Below are 12,383 nucleotides of genomic sequence, written 5' to 3'. Positions count from 1 at the left end.
ACTTCATCTCTCCTTCTCGTTCTAATATAGATTAAAATGCTCCTGCTTCTTGAGTCACATTTGGGTATAAACCAGCAGACCCTAGTTCCAGACGCGCGTAGCGTCGAACGACCCGTCTGAAAAAAAATTGGTGCGACACGAGGACTTCCCAGGAGGTCACCCATCCGAGTACTAATCTAGCCCAAGCACACTTAAGTGCGGAGTTCTGTTGGGATCCGGTGCATTAGTGCTGGTATGATCGCACCTATTTAATTTCGCACTACAAATTCATAAACTCATTCCCTTTTCTTCCCCCTCCCGTCATTTGTTTCCTTGTGCGTGCGCACTGCACCTCTCGTTCTCGTTCTAATATCAAGTAAAACGCTACAGCGCCATGACTCACATTTGCGACTAAACCTGAGGACCATAAAACAAGTCGCGCGTAACGTCGAAAGAATCATCTGCAAAAAAATTGGTGCAACACGAGGACTTCACAAGAAAATGGGTGAAATATAAGGACTTCGCAGGAGGTAACCCATGCTAGTACTACTCTTGCCCAAGCACCCTTACCTACGGAGTTCTGATAGAATCCGTTGCATTAGTGCTGGTATGATCGCACCTGTTTCATTTCGCGCTGCAAATACATACACTCCTTCTCATTTCTTCCCCCTCCCGTCAATTGTTTCCTTGTGCGTGCGCACTGCACCTCTCATTCTCGTTCAAATATCAGGTAAAATGCCACGGCACTGTGACTCACATTTGCGAATAAATCTGCGGACCATAATTAGAGTCGCGGGTAACGTCGAACGGCACATCTAAAAAAAAAATGGTTGCAACACGAGAACTTCACAGGAGGTAACCCATCATTGTACTACTTTCGCCAAAGCACACATAACTGCGTAGTTCTGATGGGATCCGGTGCATTTGTGCTGGTGTGATCGCACATGTTTAATTTCGTGCTGAAAATACATACACTCCTTCTTCCCTCCCCACCTCCCATCATTTGTTTCCTTGTGCGTTCACACTGCACCTCTCCTTCTTGTTCTAATATCGATTAACATGCCCCTGATTCTTGACTCACATTTGCGTATAAACCAACGGACCATAGTTCCAGTCGCGCGTAACGTCGAACGACCTATTTGAAAAAAAATTGTTGCGATACGAGGACTTCCCAAGAGGTCACCCATGCGAGTACTACACTCGCCCAAGCACACTTAACTGCAGAGTTCTGATGGGATCCAGTGCATTAGTGCTGGTATGATCGCACCCGTTTAATTCCGCACTGCAAATACATAAACTCCTTCTCCTTTCTTCCCCCTCCCGTCATTTGTTTCCTTGTGCGTGCGCACTGTACCTCCCGTACTCGTTCTAATATCAAGTAAAATGCCACGGCGCCATGACTCACATTTGCGAATAAACCTGCGGACCATAAATCAAGTCGCGCGTAACGTCGAAAGAATCATCTGCAAAAAGATGTGTGCAACACGAGGACCTACCAAGAAAATGGGTGAAATATAAAGACTTGGCATGAGGTCACCCATCCGAGTACTTTTCTCGCCCAACCACCCTTAACTGCGGAGTTCTGATAGAATCCGTTGCATTAGTGCTGGTATGATCCCTCATGTTTCATTCTGCACTGCAAATACATACACTCTTTCTCCTCCCATCCCCCCTTTCGTCATTTGTTTCCTTGTGCGTGCACTCTGCATCTCTCTTTCTCGTTCTAATATCAAGTAATATGCCCCGGATCCGTGACTCACCTTTGCAAATGAACCAGCGGTTTATAATTCCATTCGCGCGTAACGTCGAACAACCCATCCGAAAAAAAAATAGGTACAACACGAGGGCTTCCCAAGTGGTCACCCATCCGAGTTCTACTCTCGCCCAAGCACACTTAACTGCGGAGTTCTAATGGGATCCGGGGCTTTAGTGCTGGTATGATCGCACCTGTTTAATACATACACTCCTTCTCCTTTCTTCCCCCTCCCGTCATTTGTTTCCTTGTGCGTTAACACTTCACCTCTCATTCTCGTTCTAATATCGATTAAAATGCTCCTGCTTATTGACTCACATTTGCGTATAAACCAGTGGACCCTAGTTCCAGTCGCGCGTAACGTCGAACGACCCGTCTGAAAAAAAAATTAGTGCGACACGAGGACTTCCCAGGAGGTCACCCATCCGAGTACTACTCTCGCCAAAGCACACTTAACAGCGAAGTTCTGATGGGATCCGGTGCATTAGTGCTGGTATGATCGCACATGTTTAATTTTGCGCAGCAAATACATAAACTCCTTCTCCTTTCTTCCCCCTCCCGTCATTTGTTTCATTGTGCGTGCACACTGCACCTCTCGTTCTCGTTCAAATATCAAGTAAAATGCCACGACACCGTGACTCAAATTTGCGAATAAATCTGCAGACCATAATTAAAGTCGCGCGTAACGTCGAACGGCACATCTGAAAAAAAGAAAATGGGTACAACACGAGAACTTCCCACGAGGTAACCCATCATTGTACTACTTTCGCCAAAGCACACTTAACTGCGGAGTTCTGATGGGATCCGGTGCATTTGTGCTGGTATAATCGCACCTGTTTAATTTCGCGCTGCAAATACATACACTCATTCCCCTTTCTTCCCCCTCCCGTCATTTGTTTCCTTGTGCGTGCGCACTGCACCTCCCGTTCTCGTTCTAATATCAAGTACAGTGCCACGGCGCCGTGACTCGCATTTGCGAATAAACCTGAGGACCATAATTCAAGTCGCGTGTAATGTCGAAAGAATCATCTGCAAAAAAATGGATGCAACATGAGGACTTCACAAGAAAATGGGTGAAATATAAGGACTTCGCAGGAGGTAACCCATGCTAGTACTACTCTCGCCCAAGCACCCTTACCTACGGAGTTCTGATAGAATCCGTTGCATTAGTGCTGGTATGATCGCACCTGTTTCATTTCTTGCTTAAAATACATAAACTCCTTCTCCTTCCTTCCCCCTCCCATCAATTGTTTCCTTGTGCGTTCACACTGTATCTCTCATTCTCGTTCTAATATCGATTAAAATGCCCCTGCTTCTTGACTCACATTTGCGTATAAACCAGCGGACCCTAGTTCCAGTCGCGCGTAACGTCGAAGGACCCGCCTGAAAAAAAATTGGTGCGACACGAGGACTTCCCAGGAGGTCACCAATCCGAGTACTACTCTCACCAAAGCACACTTAACTGCGGAGTTCTGACGGGATCCGGTGCATTAGTGCTGGTATGATCGCACCTGTTTAATTCCGCGCTGCTAATAAATAAACTCCTTCTCCTTTCTTCCCCTTCCCGTCATTTGTTTCCTTGTGCGTGCGCACTGCACCTCCCGTGCTCCTTCTAATATGAAGTAAAATACTACGGTGCCGTGACTCACATTTGCGAATAAACCTGAGGACCATAATTTAAGTTGCGCGTATCGTCGAAAGAATCATCTGCAAAAAAATGGGTGGAACACGACGACTTCCTAAGAAAATGGGTGAAATATAAGGACTTCGCATGAGGTCACCCATCCTAGTGCTACTCTCGCTTAAGCACCCTTAACTTGCGGAGTTCTGATAGAATCCGTTGCATTGGTGCTGGTATGATTGCTCATGTTTCATTCTGCGCTGCAAATACATACACTTTTTCTCCCTCCATCCCCCCTCCCGTCATTTGTTTCCTTGTGCGTGCACCCTGCATCTCTCCTTCTCGTTCTAATATCGATTAAAATGCCCCTGCTTCTTGACTCACATTTGCGTATAAACCAGTGGACCCTAGTTCCAGTCGCGCATAACATCGAACGACTCGTCTGAAAAAAAAATTAGTGCGACACGAGGACTTCCCAGGAGGTCACCCATCCGAGTACTACTCTCGCCCAAGCACACTTAACTGCAGAGTTCTGATGGGATCCAGTGCATTAGTGCTAGTATGATCGCACCCATTTAATTCCGCGCTGCAAATATATAAACTCCTTCTCCTTTCTTCCCCCTCCCGTCATTTGTTTCCTTGTGCGTGCGCACTGCACCTCCCGTGGTCGTTCTAATATCAATTAAAATACTACGGTGCCGTGACTCACATTTGCGAATAAACCTGAGGACCATAATTCAAGTCGCGCGTATCGTCGAAAGAATCATCTTCAAATAAATGGGTGGAACACGACGACTTCCTAAGAAAATGGGTGAAATATAAGGACTTCGCAGGAGGTCACCCAACCTAGTGCTACTCTCGCCCAAGCACCCTTAACTTGCGGAGTTCTGATAGAATCCATTGCATTAGTGCTGGTATGATTGCTCTTGTTTCATTCTGCGCTGCAAATACCTACACTTTTTCTCCCTCCATCCCCCCCTCCCGTCATTTGTTTCCTTGTGCGTGCACCCTGCATCTCTCCTTCTCGTTCTAATATCGATTAAAATGCTCCTGCTTCTTGACTCACATTTGCGTATAAACCAGCGGACCATAGTTCCAGTCCCGCGTAACGTCGAACGACCCCTCTGAAAAAAAATTATTGCAATACGTGGACTTCCCAAGAGTTCACCCATCCGAGTACTACTCTCGCCCAAGCACACTTAACTGCAGACTTCTGATGGGATCCAGTGCATTGGTGCTGGTATGATGCCACTTGTTTAATTTTGCGCTTCAAATACATACACTCCTTCTCTTTTCTTCCTGCTCCTGTCATTTGTTTCCTTATGCGTGCGCACTGCACCTCCTGTACTCGTTCTAATATCAAGTACAATGCCACGGCGACGTGACTCACATTTGCGAATAAACCTGAGGACCATAATTCAAGTCGCGCGTAACGTCGAAAGAATCATCTGCAAAAAAATGGGTGCAACACGAGGACTTCACAAGAAAATGGGTGAAATATAAGGACTTCGCAGGAGGTAACCCATGCTAGTACTACTCTCGCCCAAGCACCCTTACCTACGGAGTTCTAATAGAATCCGTTGCATTAGTACTGGTATCATCACACCTGTTTCATTTCGTGCTGAAAATACATACACTCCTTCTCCTTCCCTTCCCTTCCCATCAATTGTTTCCTTGTGCGTTCACACTGCACCTCTTCTTCTCGTTCTAATATCAATTAAAATGCCCCTACTTCTCGACTCACATTTGCGTATAAACCAGTGGACCCTAGTTCCAGTCGCGCGTAACGTCGAACGACCCGTCTGAAAAAAAATTGGTGCGACACGAGGACTTCCTAAGAGGTCACCCATCCGAGTACTACTCTCGCCCAAGCACACTTAACTGTGGAGTTCTGATGGGATCTGGTGCATTAGTGCTGGTATGATCGCACCCGTTTAATTCCGCGCTGCAAATACATAAACTCATTCCCCTTTCTTCCCCCTCCCGTCATTTGTTTCCTTGTGCGTGTGCACTGCACCTCCTGTGCTATTTCTAATATCAAGTAAAATACTACGGTGCCGTGACTCACATTTGCGAATAAACCTGCGGACCATAAATCAAGTCGCGCGTAACGTCGAAAGAATCATCTGCAAAAAGATAGGTGCAACACGAGGACCTCCCAAAAAAAAGGGTGAAATATAAGGACTTCGCAGGTGGTCACCCATCCGAGTACTTTTCTCGCCCAAGCACCCTTAACTGCGGAGTTCTGATAGAATCCGTTGCATTAGTGCTTGTATGATCCCTCATGTTTCATTCTGCACTGCAAATACATACACTCTTTCTCCTCCCATCCACCCTCCCGTCATTTGTTTCCTTGTGCGTGCACTCTGCATCTCTCTTTCTCGTTCTAATATCAAGTAATATGCTCCGGCACCGTGACTCACCTTTGCAAATGAACCAGCGGTTTATAATTCCATTCGCGCGTAACGTCGAACAACCCATCCAAAAAAAAAATAGGTGCAACACGAGGGCTTCCCAGGTGGTCACCCATCCGAGTACTACTCTCGCCCAAGCACACTTAACTGCGGAGTTCTGATGGGATCTGGGGCTTTAGTGCTGCTATGATCGCACCTCTTTAATTTCGCGCTGCAAATACATACACTCCTCCTTTCTTCCCCCTCCTGTCATTTGTTTCCTTGTGCGTTCACACTTCACCTCTCATTCTCGTTCTAATATCGATTAAAATGCCCCTGCTTCTCGACTCACATTTGCGTATAAACCAGCGGACCCTAGTTCCAGACGCGCGTAACGTCGAACGACCAGTCTGAAAAAAAATTTGTGCGACACGAGGACTTACTAGGAGGTCAACCATCCGAGTACTAATCTCACCCAAGCACACTTAACTGCGGAGTTCTGATGGGATCCGGGGCTTTAGTGCTGGTATGATCGCACTTGTTTAGTTTCGTGCTGCAAATACATACACTCCTTCTCTTTTCTTCCCCCTCCCGTCATTTGTTTCCTTGTGCGTGCGCGCTGCACCTCCCGTTCTCATTCTAATATCAAGTAAAATGCTACAGCGCCGTGACTCATATTTGCGAATAAACCTGAGGACCATAATTCAAGTCGCGCGTAATGTCAAAAGAATCATCTGCAAAAAAAATGGGTGCAACACGACGACTTCACAAGAAAATGGGTGAAATATAAGGACTTCGCAGGAGGTAACCCATGCTAGTACTACTCTCGCCCAAGCACCCTTACCTACGGAGTTCTGATAGAATCCGTTGCATTAGTGCTGGTATGATCGCACCTGTTTCATTTCGTGCTGAAAATACATACACTCATTCTCCTTCCCTCCCCCTCCCGTCAATTGTTTCCTTGTGCGTTCACACTGCACCTCTCCTTCTCGTTCTAATATCGATTAAAATGCCCCTACTTCTTGACTCACAATTGCGTAGAAACCAGCGGACCCCAGTTCCAGTCGAGCGTAATGTCGAACGACCCGTCTGGAAAAAAATTGGTGCGACACGAGGACTTCCCAGGAGGTCACCCATCCGAGAACTACTCTTGCCCAAGCACTCTTAACTGCGGAGTTCTGATGGGATCCGGTGCATTAGTGATGGTATAATCGCACCCGTTTAATTTCGCGCTACAAATACATAAACTCCTTCTCCTTTCTTCCCCCTCCTGTCATTTGTTTCCTTGTGCGTGCGCACTGCACCTCCCGTTCTCGTGTTAATATTAAGTAAAATGCCACGGCGCCGTGACTCACATTTGCGAATAAACCTGAGGACCATAATTCAAGTCGCGCGTAACGTCGAAAGAATCATCTGCAAAAAAATGGGTGCAACACGAGGACTTCACAAGAAAATGGGTGAAATATAAGGACTTCGCAGGAGGTAACCCATGCTAGTACTACTCTCGGCCAAGCACCCTTACCTACGGAGTTCTGATAGAATCCGTTGCATTAGTGCTGATATGATCGCACCTGTTTCATTTTGTGCTAAAAATACATACACTCCTTCTCCTTCCCTCCCCCTCCAATCAATTGTTTCCTTGTGCGTTCACACTGCACCTCTCTTTCTCGTTCTAATATCGATTAAAATGGGTGCAACACGAGGACTTCACAAGAAAATGGGTGAAATATAAGGACTTCCCAGGTGGTCACCCATCCGAGTAATACCCTCGCCCAAGCACACTTAACTGCGGAGTTCTGCTGGGATCCAGAGCTTTAGTGCTGGTATGATCGCACATGTTTAATTTCGCGCTGCAAATACATACACTCCTTCTCCTTTCTTCCCCCTTCCGTCATTTGTTTCCTTGTGCGTTCACACTTCACCTCTCTTTCTCGTTCTAATATCGATTAAAATGCCCCTGCTTCTTGACTCACATTTGCGTATAAACCAGCGGACCCTAGTTAGAGTCCTGCGTAACGTCGAACGACCCGTCTGAAAAAAAATTAGTGCGACACGAGGACTTCCCAGGAGGTCATCCATCCGAGTACTACTCTCGCCCAAGCACAATTAACTGCATAGTTCTGATGGGATCCGGTGCATTAGTGCTGGTATGATCGCACCTGTTTCATTTTGTGCTGAAAATACATACACTCCTTCTCCTTCCCTCCCCCTCCCATCAATTGTTTCCTTATGCGTTCACACTGCACCTCTCCTTCTCGTTCTAATATCGATTAATATGTCCCTGTTTCTTGACTCACATTTGCATATAAACCAGCGGACCCTAGTTTCAGTCGTGCGTAACGTCGAACGACCCGTCTGAAAAAAAATTGGTGCGACACGAGGACTTCCCAGGAGGTCACCCATCCGAGTACTACTCTAACCCAAGCACACTTAACTGGGGAGTTCTGATGGGATCCGGTGCATTAATGCTGGTATGATCGCACCCATCTAATTCCATGCTGCAAATACATAAACTCCTTCTCCTTTCTTCCCCCTCCCGTCATTTGTTTTCTTTTGCGTGCGCACTGCACCTCCCGTGCTCGTTCTAATATCAAGTAAAATGCTACGGTGCCGTGACTCACATTAGCGAATAAACCTTAGGACCATAATTCAAGTCGCGCGTAACGTCGAAAGAATCATCTGCAAAAAAATGGGTGCAACACGAGGACTTCCTAAGATAATAGGTGAAATATAAGGACTTCGCATGAGGTAACCCATCCTAGTGCTACTCTCGCCCAAGCACCCTTAACTTGCGGAGTTCTGATAGAATCCGTTGCATTGGTGCTGGTATGATCGCTCATGTTTCATTCTACGCTGCAAATACATACACTCTTTCTCCCTCCATCCCCTCTCCCGTCATTTGTTTCCTTGTGCGTGCACTCTGCATCTCTCCTTCTTGTTCTAATATCAAGTAAAATGCCCTGGCATCGTGACTCACCTTTGCGAATGAACCAGCGGTTTATAATTGCATTCGCGCGTAACGTCGAACGATCCATCCGAGAATAAATGGGTGCAACACGAGGACTTCCCAGGAGGTCACCAATCCGAGTACTACTCCCGCCCAAGCACACTTAACTGCTAAGTTCTGATGGGATACGGTGCATTAGTGCTGGTATGATGGAACCTATTTAATTTCGCGCTGTAAATACGTACACTCCTTCTCTTTTCTTCCCCTTCCCGTCATTTGTTTCCTTGTGCGTGTGCACTGCACCTCTCGTTCTCGTATAAATATCAAGTAAAATGCCACGGCGCAGTGACTCACATTTTTGAATAAATCTGCGGACTATAATTAAAGTCGCGCGTAACGTCGAATGGCACATCTGAAAAAAAAAAATGGGTGCAACACGAGAACTTCCCAGGAGGTAACCCATCCTTGTACTACTTTCGCCAAAGCACACTTAACTGCGGAGTTCTGATGGGATCCGGCATATTTGTGCTGGTGTTATAGCACCTATTTAATTTCGTGTTGAAAATACATACACTCTTTCTCCTTCCCTCCCCTTCCCATCATTTGTTTCCTTGTGCGTTCACACTGCACCTCTTTTTCTCGTTCTAATATCGATTAATATGCCCCTGCTTCTTGACTCACATTTGCGTATAAACAAGTGGACCATAGTTCCAGTTGCGCGTAACGTCGAACGACCCGTCTGAAAAAAAATTTGTGCGACATGAGAACTTCCCAGGAGGTCACCCATCCGAGTACTACTCTCGCCCAAGCACACTTAACTGCAGAGTTATGATGGGATTCGTTGCATTAGTGCTGGTATGATCGCACCCGTTTAATTTCGCGCTGCAAATACATAAACTCCTTCTCCTTTCTTCCCCCTCCCGTTATTTGTTTCCTTGTGCGTGCGCACTGTACCTCCCGTGCTCATTTTAATATCAAGTAAAATGTTACGACGCCGTGACTCACATTTGCGAATAAACCTGATGACCAAAATTCAAGTCGCGCGTAACGTCGAAAGAATCATCTGCAAAAAAATATGTGCAACACGAGAACTTCACAAGTGGTCACCCATCCAAGTACTACTCTCGCCCAAGCACACTTAACTGCGGAGTTATGATGGGATCGGTTGCATTTGTGCTGGTGTGACCGCACCTATTTAATTTTGTGCTGAAAATACATACACTCCTTCTTCCCTACCCCCCTCCTATCATTTGTTTCCTTGTGCATTCACACTGCACCTCTCCTTCTTGTTCTAATATCGATTAAAATGCCCCAGATTCTTGACTCACATTTGCGTATAAACAAGCGGATTATTGTTCCAGTCGTGCGTAACGTCGAATGACCCGTCTGAAAAAAAATTGGTGTGACACGAGGACTTCCCAGGAGGTCACCCATCCGAGTACTAATCTCGCTCAAGCACACTTCACTGCGGTGTTCTGATGGGATCCGGTGCATTAGTGCTGGTATGATCGCGCCTGTTTAATTTCGCGCTGCAAATACATAAACTCATTCCCCTTTCTTCCCCCTCTCGTCATTTGTTTCCTTGTGCGTGCGCACTGCACCTCCCGTTCTCGTTCTAATATCAAGTAAAATGCTACAGCGCCGTGACTCACATTTGCGAATAAACCTGAGGACCATAATTCAAGTCGCGCGTAACGTCGAAAGAATCATCTGCAAAAAAATGGGTGCAACACGAGGACTTCACAAGAAAATGGGTGAAATATAAGGACTTCGCAGGAGGTAACCCATGCTAGTACTACTCTCGCCCAAGCACCCTTACCTACGGAGTTCTGATAGAATTCGTTGCATTAGTGCTGGTATGATCGCACCTGTTTCATTTCGTGCTGAAAATACATACACTCCTTCTCCTTCCCTCCCCCTCCCATCAATTGTTTCCTTGTGCGTTCACACTGCACCTCTCCTTCTCATTCTAATATCGATTAAAATGTCCCTGCTTCTTGACTCACATTTGCGTATAAACAAGCGGACCCCAGTTCCAGTCGCGCGTAACGTCGAATGACCCGTCTGAAAAAAAATTGGTGTGACACGAGGACTTCCCATGAGGTCACCCATTCGCGTACTACTCTCGCCCAAGCACACTTAATTGCGGAGTTCTGATTGGATCCGGTGCATTAGTGCTGGTATGATCGCAACCGTTTAATTCCGCACTGCAAATACATAAACTCCTTCTCCTTTCTTTCCCATCCCGCCATTTGTTTCCTTGTGCGTGCGCACTGCACCTCCCGTGCTCGTTCTAATATCAAGTAAAATGCCACGGCGCCGTGACTCACATTTGCGAATAAATCTGCAGACCATAATTAAAGTCGCTCGTAACGTCGAACGGCACATATGAAATAAAGAAAATGGGTGCAACATGAGAACTTCCCAGAAGGTAACCCATCATTGTACTACTTTCGCCAAAGCACACTTAACTGCGGAGTTCTGATCGCACCTGTTTCATTTCGCAGGAGGTAACCCATGCTAGTACTACTCTCGCCCAAGCACCCTTACCTACGGAGTTCTGATAGAATTCGTTGCATTAGTGCTGGTATGATCGCACCTGTTTCATTTCGTGCTGAAAATACATACACTCCTTCTCCTTCCCTCCCCCTCCCATCAATTGTTTCCTTGTGCGTTCACACTGCACCTCTCCTTCTCATTCTAATATCGATTAAAATGCCCCTACTTCTTGACTCACATTTGCGTATAAACCAGTGGACCCTAGTTCCAGTCGCGCGTAACGTCGAACGACCCGTCTAAAAAAAAAAATTAGTGCGACACGAGAATTTCCCAAGAGGTCACCCATCCGAGTACTACTCTCCCCCAAGAACACTTAACTGCTGAGTACTGATGGGATCCGGTGCATTAGTGCTGGTATGATCGCACCTGTTTAATTTCGCGCTGCAATTACATAAACTCCTTCTCCTTTCTTCCCCCTCCCGTCATTTGTTTCCTTGTGCGTGCGCACTGCACCTCTCGTTCTCGTTCAAATATCAAGTAAAATGCCACGGCGCCGTGACTCACATTTGCGAATAAATCTGCAGACCATAATTAAAGTTGCGCGTAACGTCGAACGGCACATATGAAAAAAAGAAAATGGGTGCAACACGAGAACTTCCCAGGAGGTAACCCATCATTGTACTACTTTCGCCAAAACACACTTAACTGCGGAGTTTTGATGGGATCCGGTGCATTTGTGTTAGTGTGACCGCACCTATTTAATTTCGTGCTGAAAATACATGCACTCCTTCTTCCCTCCCCCACTCCCATCACTTGTTTCCTTGTGCGTTCACACTGCACCTCTCCTTATCATTCTAATATCGATTAAAATACCCCTGATTCTTGACTAACATTTGCGTATAAATGAGCGGACTATAGTTCCAATCGCGCGTAACGTCGAACGACCGATCTGAAAAAAAATTGTTTCGATACGAGGACTTCCCAAGAGGTCACCCATCCGAGTACTACTCTCGCCCAAGCACACTTAACTACAGGGTTCTGATGGGATCCAGTGCATTAGCGCTGGTATGATGCCACTTGTTTAATTTTGCGCTTCAAATAGATACACTCCTTCTCTTTTCTTCCTCATCCCGTCATTTGTTTCCTTGTGCGTGCGCACTGCACCTCCCGTACTCGTTCTAATATCAAGTA

The 12,383-nt window shown here is 46.3% G+C and overlaps 24 pseudogenes; all 24 read right to left on the bottom strand.

Annotated features, from left to right (window-relative positions):
• Window positions 1–127: 127 nt before the first annotated feature.
• On the bottom strand, window positions 128–246 carry LOC148240680 (5S ribosomal RNA; annotated as a pseudogene).
• A 235-nt stretch (window positions 247–481) lies between these two features.
• On the bottom strand, window positions 482–600 carry LOC148240679 (5S ribosomal RNA; annotated as a pseudogene).
• Window positions 601–806: 206 nt separating this feature from the next.
• Window positions 807–925, bottom strand: LOC148240678 (5S ribosomal RNA; annotated as a pseudogene).
• Window positions 926–1,129: 204 nt separating this feature from the next.
• LOC148240677 (5S ribosomal RNA) lies at window positions 1,130–1,248 on the bottom strand (annotated as a pseudogene).
• A 561-nt stretch (window positions 1,249–1,809) lies between these two features.
• Window positions 1,810–1,928, bottom strand: LOC148240676 (5S ribosomal RNA; annotated as a pseudogene).
• Window positions 1,929–2,120: 192 nt separating this feature from the next.
• Window positions 2,121–2,239, bottom strand: LOC148240675 (5S ribosomal RNA; annotated as a pseudogene).
• A 209-nt stretch (window positions 2,240–2,448) lies between these two features.
• On the bottom strand, window positions 2,449–2,567 carry LOC148240674 (5S ribosomal RNA; annotated as a pseudogene).
• Window positions 2,568–3,126: 559 nt separating this feature from the next.
• On the bottom strand, window positions 3,127–3,245 carry LOC148240673 (5S ribosomal RNA; annotated as a pseudogene).
• A 562-nt stretch (window positions 3,246–3,807) lies between these two features.
• LOC148240672 (5S ribosomal RNA) lies at window positions 3,808–3,926 on the bottom strand (annotated as a pseudogene).
• A 1,240-nt stretch (window positions 3,927–5,166) lies between these two features.
• LOC148240671 (5S ribosomal RNA) lies at window positions 5,167–5,285 on the bottom strand (annotated as a pseudogene).
• Window positions 5,286–5,846: 561 nt separating this feature from the next.
• Window positions 5,847–5,965, bottom strand: LOC148240670 (5S ribosomal RNA; annotated as a pseudogene).
• A 202-nt stretch (window positions 5,966–6,167) lies between these two features.
• Window positions 6,168–6,286, bottom strand: LOC148240669 (5S ribosomal RNA; annotated as a pseudogene).
• A 560-nt stretch (window positions 6,287–6,846) lies between these two features.
• On the bottom strand, window positions 6,847–6,965 carry LOC148240668 (5S ribosomal RNA; annotated as a pseudogene).
• Window positions 6,966–7,464: 499 nt separating this feature from the next.
• Window positions 7,465–7,583, bottom strand: LOC148240667 (5S ribosomal RNA; annotated as a pseudogene).
• Window positions 7,584–7,788: 205 nt separating this feature from the next.
• LOC148240666 (5S ribosomal RNA) lies at window positions 7,789–7,907 on the bottom strand (annotated as a pseudogene).
• A 205-nt stretch (window positions 7,908–8,112) lies between these two features.
• Window positions 8,113–8,231, bottom strand: LOC148240665 (5S ribosomal RNA; annotated as a pseudogene).
• Window positions 8,232–8,792: 561 nt separating this feature from the next.
• Window positions 8,793–8,911, bottom strand: LOC148240664 (5S ribosomal RNA; annotated as a pseudogene).
• Window positions 8,912–9,119: 208 nt separating this feature from the next.
• LOC148240663 (5S ribosomal RNA) lies at window positions 9,120–9,238 on the bottom strand (annotated as a pseudogene).
• A 205-nt stretch (window positions 9,239–9,443) lies between these two features.
• LOC148240662 (5S ribosomal RNA) lies at window positions 9,444–9,562 on the bottom strand (annotated as a pseudogene).
• A 205-nt stretch (window positions 9,563–9,767) lies between these two features.
• LOC148240661 (5S ribosomal RNA) lies at window positions 9,768–9,886 on the bottom strand (annotated as a pseudogene).
• Window positions 9,887–10,090: 204 nt separating this feature from the next.
• LOC148240660 (5S ribosomal RNA) lies at window positions 10,091–10,209 on the bottom strand (annotated as a pseudogene).
• A 559-nt stretch (window positions 10,210–10,768) lies between these two features.
• On the bottom strand, window positions 10,769–10,887 carry LOC148240659 (5S ribosomal RNA; annotated as a pseudogene).
• Window positions 10,888–11,501: 614 nt separating this feature from the next.
• LOC148240658 (5S ribosomal RNA) lies at window positions 11,502–11,620 on the bottom strand (annotated as a pseudogene).
• Window positions 11,621–11,829: 209 nt separating this feature from the next.
• On the bottom strand, window positions 11,830–11,948 carry LOC148240657 (5S ribosomal RNA; annotated as a pseudogene).
• Window positions 11,949–12,383: the final 435 nt, after the last annotated feature.

The sequence above is a fragment of the Carica papaya genome, chromosome 8 (assembly GCF_054855325.1).
Source record: "Carica papaya isolate Zhongbai chromosome 8, ASM5485532v1, whole genome shotgun sequence".
Taxonomy (NCBI): domain Eukaryota; kingdom Viridiplantae; phylum Streptophyta; class Magnoliopsida; order Brassicales; family Caricaceae; genus Carica; species Carica papaya.
Note: the sequence above shows the minus strand (reverse complement) of the source record. Positions and strands in the feature narration are given on the sequence as shown.